The sequence below is a fragment of the Carassius auratus genome, chromosome 5 (genome assembly GCF_003368295.1).
Source record: "Carassius auratus strain Wakin chromosome 5, ASM336829v1, whole genome shotgun sequence".
NCBI lineage: Eukaryota > Metazoa > Chordata > Actinopteri > Cypriniformes > Cyprinidae > Carassius > Carassius auratus.
This window is the reverse complement of record NC_039247.1, coordinates 731,840-742,024: the sequence shown is the minus strand read 5'-3', so window position 1 is coordinate 742,024 and position 10,185 is coordinate 731,840. Positions and strand designations below refer to the sequence as shown.

The window sequence follows — 10,185 nt, the reverse complement described above, 5'->3', positions numbered from 1 at the left end:
AAACGTGAAACATATATTATCTTGATCTATATTTACTTAATTTTCTATGGGCTATTTTAACATTAATCACAAAGACAAAATAGAGGTAAAAACTAAAATAAAAAAACTTAAAAACAATCTGAAATATAAAAGAAATCATAACAAGTGTTTTTGAAAGTTAGAAAATAACATTTAAATTAATTTAAACCTAAGGACTACAAGTCCCATGAGCGCTGAGACAACGTCCGGACATGTGTGACGTAAGCAGGGAAAAGAAAAGGGCAGACCGTGATCTTGGGGATTTTAAACTCCATTAAGGACACAAAAGTATCAGAAAAGCATTACATTATTACATCTAACTAAAATGACATGAAACAAAACAAACAGTTCTCAGCACCTTGCATTAATATTCAGTGCCACTTCGAGCGGCTCACAAACTGCACCATTTGAAAGATCACCAAACTCATTTAAATCTAATATTAATCGATTACGATCTTTTCTGTTTGCATTTTTTATCATTGCTTTCGGCCAACATCTTTTATTTGGGGCACATATACTTTTCCAGTATAAAAAAATAAGCCGTTTTGCTCACAGGATACAGATAAATATTTTGGTTTAATTTCTATATATCTTTTTCAGTTAATATAAAACACAAGATTAAAAAAAAAATACAAATTATTTTTAAGTCTTTATTTATTTTAGGTTAATATAAAAGCAAGATTTTTAATACAAATTATTATTATTTTTGTCTATACTCATTTATTTTATGTTAATATAAACAATATATGTTTAAATAAATTTCATTTATTTTTTAGTCTGTATTTATATAGTATAAACGCAATATTTTTTAATACAAATTGATTACATTTAAGTCTGTATTTATTTATTTGGTTTTATTTATTTTAGGTTAATATAAACACAAGATTTTTTAAATACAAATTAATTACACTTTTTGTCTGTTTTATGTTAGGTTAATTAATAAGTGAATTTTCATTTAATACAAATTAATTTCATAAATTTTTAAGTCAGTTTTCATTTATTTATTTATTTATTTCAGGTTAATATAAAACTTTTTTAATACAAATTCATTTCATTTTATTTGTATTTTTTTTTTAGATATTTTTTTTTTTTTGTATGCAATTTATGGTAGTGTGTGATAAAACACATATTAACCTAAAATAAACAGACTAAAAAAATAAATGAAATTAATTTATTTTAAAAAATATATTGCACTTAATATTAACCTAAAATAAACAAATAAACAAATAAATACAGACTAAAACAAAAATCAAATTAATTTATTTAAAATTATAGTGTTTATATTAACCTAAAATAAATAGACTAAAAAGAAAATTAATTTATTTAAAAAAAAGATTGCGTTTTATATTAACCTAAAATAAATAATTAAATAAATACTGACAAAAAAAAACTTGTTCATGTTGCAGTGATGTAGCATCCCTGTAAACTCTGTGCATCTTAGGGAACATTTTCATTATTTTATGAAATAAAGTTAGAGTTAATTTAAGTCCACATAAACCATTTTTACATCATAATTTATTGAAAATATTCCCCCTATGTAGTTCCTGTGGTAGCAGCGCAAGGTTGTGGTCGTTTTGAAAAAAAAAAAGCATTTATCCAAATATTTAAGCTTGATCTGTCAGAGAGCATCAGTTGATGTCACTGAGACCGATTGTAGCCTAATGCTGTGTTCACACCAAACGCGAATAGAGCGTCTGGCGCGAATGATTTCAATGTTAAGTCAATGCAAAGGCGCGTTTACGCGCGTCTGGAGGTCTCGCGGCGCGAATGGGGCGTTAAGCGCGGCGCGGAAGACGCGAATTCGCCTCATTCGCGCGTCTAGTTCGCGCGAATGACGCGAATTGACGCGCGAATAGGGCGTTTCGCGCGAAACGCGCGTTAAGCGCGAAGGTGCTTTTTGTGCATTTAGCGTTTGACGCGAATTCGCGTCTGCCGCCCGAGTTGAAAAATTTCAACTTTGGCGTCAATTCGCGCCGCGTTAACCAATCAGGAGCCTGCTAGGAGTCACTCATTCAACAGTATGTTCCTGCAGCCTCCGGTTGTGCAGGAATACCCTTCTCCACTCATTCAACAAGGAGGAACGACAGATGTTGTCAGTGAGCAGTCAACCAGAGCTATATGACAAAAGTTCATATTTCTATAGAGACAGGAATAAAAAGGACATATGTATATAAAAAAAAATATTAATAGATAAATTGAATAAAGGCCAATTGATAAGAAACGTTTCATTTTACCCCAAACGAATTATATTTTATCTTGAACCACTAAAGAGACATCAGAGCCAGCGGCAAATGTCAGAAGGTCTAGCCGAGCCGAGGCTGCTCTCGGCGGATACATGATGACGGAGCTCCCGCTGGTCGCATGGAGCTCATCTCCGAGATCGGCGAAACACATTTTTTTAAATAGACGCTGTCATTATAAATAAACCACATATCTGAGTTTAAAACAACTACATTCTCGCCTGAAATACTTTTAAAACTACATTTCATGACACAGTAACAGTAATATTTTGAAAATTATCCGAATAAAAATGGCGGTTGAAAATGCTGCGTGAACTCAGCTGGCAGAAGCCCCCCCATGACGCGAATTCGCGTCTGTTGTGAAGTTAATTCCACGCGCGAATGAAGCGAATTACTCGCGCGAATGAAGCGAATGATCTCAAAATGGTCAAGCGGCAAACTAGACGCGGTAGACGCGAATTTGACGCTCTATTCGCGTTTGGTGTGAACACAGCATAATGCTGTGTTCACACCAAACGCGAATAGAGCGTCTGGCGCGAATGATTTCAATGTTAAGTCAATGCAAAGGCGCGTTTACGCGCGTCTGGAGGTCTCGCGGCGCGAATGGGGCGTTAAGCGCGGCGCGGAAGACGCGAATTCGCCTCATAGAGCGCTTCGCGCGAAATGCGCGTTAAGCGCGAATGGTGCTTTTTGTGCATTTAGCGTTTGACGCGAATTCGCGTCTGCCGCCCGAGTTGAAAAATTTGAACTTTGGCGTCAATTCGCGCCGCGTTAACCAATCAGGAGCCTGCTAGGAGTCACTCATTCAACAGTATGTTCCTGCAGCATCCGGTTGTGCAGGAATAACCTTCTCCACTCATTCAACAAGGAGGAACGACAGATGTTGTCAGTGAGGAGTCAACCGGAGCTATATGACAAAAGTTCATATTTCTATAGAGACAGGAATAAAAAGGACCTATATATATATATAAAACATATTAATAGATAAATTGAATAAAGGCCAAAGATAAGAAACGTTTCATTTTACCCCAAACGAATTATATTTTATCTTGAACCACTAAAGAGACATCAGAGCCAGCGGCAAATGTCAGAAGATCTAGCCGAGGAAAGGCTACTCTCGGCGGATACATGATGACGGAGCTCCCGCTGATCGCATGGAGCTCATCTCCGAGATCGGTGAAACACATTTTTTAAATAGACGCTGACATTATAAATAAACCGCATATTTGAGTTTAAAACAACTAAAGGCTGCATGTTTGCATATGTGGAAGCACATAGAGAATTGAGAGGTAATCAGGGGTGGATCTACCTGGGTGGCAAATGCAAATGCTGTTATGGGCAATTTGAAAATTTATGAGCTTGCGATTTGTGATCCCGCTCAGAACTCCTGAATTGATTAAAATTATTCGTGATCCCGCTCTGAACTCCCTAACTGATTCAAATGATTTGCGATTCCCAAACTGACTCAAATGATTCGCGAACCCGCTTTGAACTCCCGAACAGATTCAAATGATTCGCGATCCCGCTCCAAACTCCCGAACTGACTCAAATGATTCGCGAACCCGCTCCTATCTCGAATTGATTAAAATGATCCGCGAAGCCGCTCCGAACTCCCGAACAGATTCAAATGATTCGCGATCCCGCTCCAAACTCCCGAACTGACTCAAATGATTCGCAAACCCGCTCCGATCTCGAATTGATTAAAATGATCCACGAAGCCGCTCCGAACTCCCGATCAAGTGCTTGAAGTGCGTCAGAAACAGAGCGCCTGCCCCACACAGCAAAGGAGTCCGTGGCGGACCCGCCCTCAAGCCGCCAGATCCGCCTGACTGTCAGATTCGTTTTCGCTGCGCTAACAGGATCGGCCCCGCCTCCAGGATCGGCCCCGCCTGCGCTTTTAATCAGCGGACCCAGAACAGATCACATACGGATCCGCACTTCGGACGCGCCTTAGATAACCGCAGTGTGGGAATTAGTCGGGATCTCCTTCGTGTGAAGTTCGGCTGCCAAGTAAGTGTAACGTTAAGATATATTTTATTAATGTTATATCTGTCATTGAAATATAATCTATCGGTGTTACCTGCTTTGTCGAAGGTTTTGGTAAAATTTTCGTGGATTTTGGTTGCCATTTTATTAGCCGTTGCAGTAGGCTTGTGTAGCATAAAGTAGCCCATGCCTGATTGTAATTCCCATTACCCATATTCGAGCTCTATCGCGGACGTCCTATGTTAAGTTGTTTTAATTTGGGAAAGTATGTAGTCTAATTTATTGCAGTAACTTGGTGCTAGCTTGGTGCTAATGTTAGTTCTTTTGGACTGACAATCTGAACGTAGCCTACCTATATCGGGATAATAAATAGAAGGAAGAATTGCAGTAAGAGCTAGAGCTCATTCGGATCTTTACCACATAACCTTAGGTTATTAATGTTAGTTTGTCAAAATTTTGCACTCTTTCCTGCTTACCAACTACTTCTCTATATGATTTTGCAGCTTCCATGTGTTTTTTCGTGGTTTATTAGTGTACAAACACATATCGTCACCTTCCTAAAATAATTGCCTACGTCATTTTTTGACAAAAATGATTTCTTTTGCATAAGATATCTTCTCGTGATGTAAAATTGCCCACATCCTCAGTTGAACAGATCGTGCAATTCTACCCCTGTAGTATAATCGCCTATGTCAAAAGTGTGACTTTTGTGTGCCTTATTTTGCCTAAGTCAAAAGAAGCAATTTTACAAGCTTTTCAAGATGGGTCCGTGTATCTTTTGGTCATTCGATTTTCTATTTAAAAATAAATAAAGATAAATGAGAAACGGTTTGATTTTCGTTTTTTTTGTTTTGTTTAAGAAACGGAAAACGAAAATTTAGCTGGATTTTTCGTATTTTTGTTTGTGGGTAAAAAATGAGATTATGCTTTAATATTTGTTTGAATGTGTGGGCGGCGCTGAAACGCCCCTTTCATCCCTTCTGTACTGCACTGACAAGCAGCAACCGCTGCTCAGGTTATCTTCACCAGGAGAGAAGCGGCAGACAGCAGAGTTTATTAATAATCCTGCGAATTCTTTGCTAGTGGTGCTTGTAAGATAAAATAATAATAATAATAATAATAATAATAATAATAATAATAATAATTAATTAAATTAATAATAAAATAATATTATATTTTTCCGGCTGCTGCATGTTATTGACAAAGCAGACTTGACAACTTTATTCATAAAACACCATTTGAATTTTACTTTAGCCTGTGATCTACAACGACATGGAATAAAATATATTAAAATGTATATTAAAATAAGTTAAGTTTTCCCTGTAATTAGTCTACTTTAAATGTTTTAATTATAGGCTATAGGCTACTTAGAATTATGAACAGAATTCACGCATTGTGTAGATGACCGAATATGGTGTGACATCATTACAGATAATGAGTTCAGACTGGAAACACTGCACCTCTGGTTGGTTTCATTTGAATTACATAGGCCTAAATATAAAATTATTGTTATTATTATACTATTTAAATGGCTTGTTTTAAAAGTAGACATGTCCAGCTAGACATGGTTTGTCTGATGCATGAGCCTGGTTCATTTCTGACGTTTCAGAAAGAAGTTAATGTAGACCGAGATGGCAGAAAGCAAATCCTGTTGAGTTTTCATGTTATTCAGGGTGCCTTACGACCCAAACTGAAGGAGCTGAAGCTCTTTCCTCTTGTTATCGGAATGGAAGGTGTGGATCAGGATCCGCCGATCGGAGAAGTGCAGCAGACTACACTCTACAAGATAAAGCTTCAGTTGCTGTTGTTTGTATAGCAAATGAAAACATGTTAGGCTGTGAGGTTTTTCTTAAACAGGCATAGAATAAAATTAGAAGGCTAAATAAAATCTGCACATTTCATGTCATTGTAGATCTTACAGTAAAATTCAAACGTCATTGAATAAATTAATTTCTGTTCGTCAAAAAAAAATAAATAAATAAATAAATAAATTATATATATATGTATATGTGTATAAGCTTGCAAGCACCACTAGCAAAGAATTCGCAGGATTAATAAACTCTGCTGTCTGCTGCTTCTCTCAGTTTGCGGTTGCCGCTTGTCGGTGCAGTACAAAAGGGATGAAACATTTTCAAACAAATATTAAAGCATAATCTCATTTTTTACCCACAAAAATAGGCTTTATACCTTGTCTGTATTTTAAGGTGTTTTGTGACTTACTTTTAGATTTCTTCTTTGGCCACGATTGGTGGAGAGAGTGGAACATCCTCTCTCGGATGTTCACAGAAGAAGTGGCCAAGACCATAAGCTCGAAGGGGGCAAATGGCAAGAGGGCATTCAGTCACATGTCGTCGAAGACACTAATGTACCGTAAGTCACTTTAAGTATTCAGCTGCAGGGAAGGGAAGGGAAGTGTAACGGCTCCCACACACAGCTGCGTGCGGTGCAATGCTGGGGTCGGCTGAAACTGTAAACGGTGTTGCCAGATTGGGTTGAGTGATTTACGCCCAATCATGATCGAAAACCCGTCCCCTTCATCAAAAAATCTGCCCCAACAACGATTCTGTCACAGATAAACAATTTAACTCCAATCTGCCCTACAATTTAACTTTATCTGCCCGCCTAAGCCGGTGTTACAATATATTCGGTTCCTGGAATATCTGATTCCAATGGGTGGAGCTACCATGAATATTCACGACACCATAGCGTGGCGGGGCGACAAATACAAGCGAGTGGAACATATTATTAGCGCTTCAGATGGTGTTTTGTTCTAAACTACTTCTAACTGTTCGTTTCTCACGAATGACTGAGATTAAGCTTTTTAAATGTCTATTATTGCATGTTTAAATAAATATTTACAAATATATTCTTGTGTTTTGATTCTGTCTCCCAAAGTTGTCTGTAGGCTATTATTGAAATAGCTTTTATATAATAGCATGATAGCTCAAGACAAATTAAAAAGTATTCTCATTTAAAGAATATAATATATATAATTTTTATAATGTAAAACAATATGCATGAAGTTATACCTGTCCTAAATATGATCTAGACTGTTTAAAATTGATAAACAAAAACATCTGCCTCAACATATTTCTGTGTAAAAATGTAGTTTTTTTTTAAAGCATTCATTCATTAACTCGAAATTACTTTTAAAGTAAGATGCAGTGTCTTAAAATTACATATTTTATTCATATTCATCTGTAAAAACGAGAATGTTAGACAAGAGAAAAACATGGGATCAAGGACAAAATTAATACAGCAGGACCAATAAAATATTTACTATATTATTCAAATATGTATTTAGAAATGTACCTTTCCTTAATTTTTGTATACCCATGCCTTCTACACCAGTGTTTTTGTGTTCACTTGTTTACAAAAAGATTACATAAGAATGATAAAATTACTAAACTGATAATATGTAGGCCTAATTTTTATGATTAATGGTTAGTAATTATTATAAATTAATTTGACCAACGTTCTAAAGCATTGCTAGAGAAAACAATTGTTAATGCATCTGAAAGCTTAGCATTTATGAGAACCTTTGATAAAGTAAAGGTTGTGTATCAAAAAGATTTTCAGTTGAGTCAGTATAAAGCAACATCCAAAGCATGCAACATGCAACTCCAAGGTCTTATGTTGACTTAAACAATCAGCCTATAATTTAAAGGTTATTTTAATAATATGCAGACAACTTTGGGAGACAGAATAAAGACACAAGAATATAATATTTATTTAAACAGCAATCACACACCTTTTAAAAATACTAATCTGTCATTCATGAGAAATGAACAGTTCTATATCATAGAAAGTCAGCAAACCCCCCCCCCCCAACTCAACTTTATTACCTGTTTGAAATAAATAATCCATAAAACAAAACAAGGCGCTCACGCTAATAATTTCTGTTCCACTCACTTGTATTTGTCGCCCCGCCCATGCTATGGTCTCGTTAGTATTTATGATAGCTCCACCCATTGGAACCAAATATTTCGGGAACCGCATATATATTGTAACACCGGCTTATTTTCCCCAGCCAACGAAGTCAAAAGATGCCCAATCTGGCAACACTGATTAATTCCAGCCAATAACTGGGCAGCCCGGGCTTAAGTCATAAGTAGCCTACCAAATGCATGCTGAATTTAAAACCTCATTTTGTGTCTACAGGTGCTGTACGTGCAAATAGTTTGTGTCGCACAGCCACAGACATTCAACGTTATGCCATAAGATGGTTTAACTTGGCTGCAGACCGTGGTGCGGCAAGGAGGCGCCTGACCAACCGGTCTAACCAGGCTGAGGCAGATGATTAGGCTACTTATGGTCATGTTTTCTTTTGTTAAATAAAATTTTTATTCGTTTCAAATTGTTTCAGTTTTAATTTAAATAGTCTGTCGCAGGCTACATGTTGTTTTCCAATTCAGAGACCATGCCCTTTACAAATTCTATTGGCCTGGAGCCCAGTGTGTTTAAACCCCACCACGATCAACTGCAAGATAGAATACAACCAACTTACTGCTCCTTTTCAATAATCCGACTTGCATTCCAATACAAAAAAAACTTATGTTTGCTACTTATGTCTCATGTCAACTGTAAATGGTTACATACAACTTAACAGATATAAAACACATTCCCATTTCCCAGAATTTCATTATAATCAGAAAACATCTCCTCTTGTAGTACTTACAACTAGTCTTGCTGATCCTATCACTTAGAACTGACACTGTTTAAAAACAGCACTCACTGATGCTCTTTTTGTACTCTACATTATATATATATATATATATATATATATATATATATATATATATATATATATATATATATATATATATATATATATATATATATATATATATATATATATATATATATATATATATATATATATATATATATATATATAAAATTGTTGATAGAATTGCCTTAAAAAGAAAACTGTGTAGGCTAGCATGTTAGTCGCTTTGGTTAAAAATGCGTCAGCAAAATGTAATGCAGCCTAATGTATCACATACCAAAACCCAGAGACACTAAAAGCCTCGGATTTCACAGCTATTTCTTCTCCTGGCATCTTTAACAAGGCACAGTTCAATCACGTTCACACACTGGATTCACTGCATGAATTTTGGATGAGGAGGATGTTATCAGGCAAGTGTGGTGGAAAAAAGTGGCATTGCAGACGGAATTTTATGAACGGGTCCAAAACGGACCCGGGCCGGATACGATGCTCATATGACCGGGTCCAAAACGGACCCGGAGCGGATATGCGGCTCATTCGCGGATCCAAAGCGAAGCCGGGGCGGATGTACCCATTTATGTACGGATACGCAAAGGGACCGCAGCGGTGTCGGACCGGATCCGCGAGCCGCGGTGTGCAAGTGGACGCAGTTTCGGATCCGCTTTCTGGATCCGTTCCGGAGTTCACTGTACCTCCGCGGCGGATGCGTTTCGTAGTCAGTTTGCTGTCTGGGTTGCGATCCCCAAACTGACTCAAATGATTCGCGAAACCGCTCCGATTCCCGAACTGATTCAAATGGTTTGCGATCCCCAAACTGACTCAAATGAATCGCGAACCCGCTTTGAACTCGCGAACTGACTCAAATGATTCGCGATCCCGCTCCGAACTCTCAAACTGACTCAAATGATTCGCGATCCCCAAACTTACTCAAATGATTCGCGATCCCCAAACTTACTCAAATGATTCGCGATCCCTCTACGAACTCCCGAACTGATTCAAATGGTTTGCGATCCCCAAACTGACTCGAATGATTCGCGAACCCCAAACTCTAATAATTTACAAAGTATACTGTAATATTTTTGTTGTTGTTGTTGTTGTTGCTGCTATAAAAACAGACCTAAGCCATCAATAGCCTAGAAAAGTGATCAAATTGCGATGAAAATGAGCTCCTGATTCTGGAGGAATATAACCGCAGCATGAGGTTTGAAGAGC

General features: G+C 37.0%; 1 long non-coding RNA gene across 1 annotated transcript; it reads left to right on the top strand.

The window, feature by feature from the left end:
- Positions 1–4,033: 4,033 nt before the first annotated feature.
- LOC113070114 (uncharacterized) lies at positions 4,034–8,601 on the top strand. The gene is made up of 3 exons (XR_003279854.1): positions 4,034–4,268; positions 6,471–6,614; positions 8,406–8,601. It is a non-coding gene; the product is annotated as an uncharacterized LOC113070114 (long non-coding RNA).
- Positions 8,602–10,185: the final 1,584 nt, after the last annotated feature.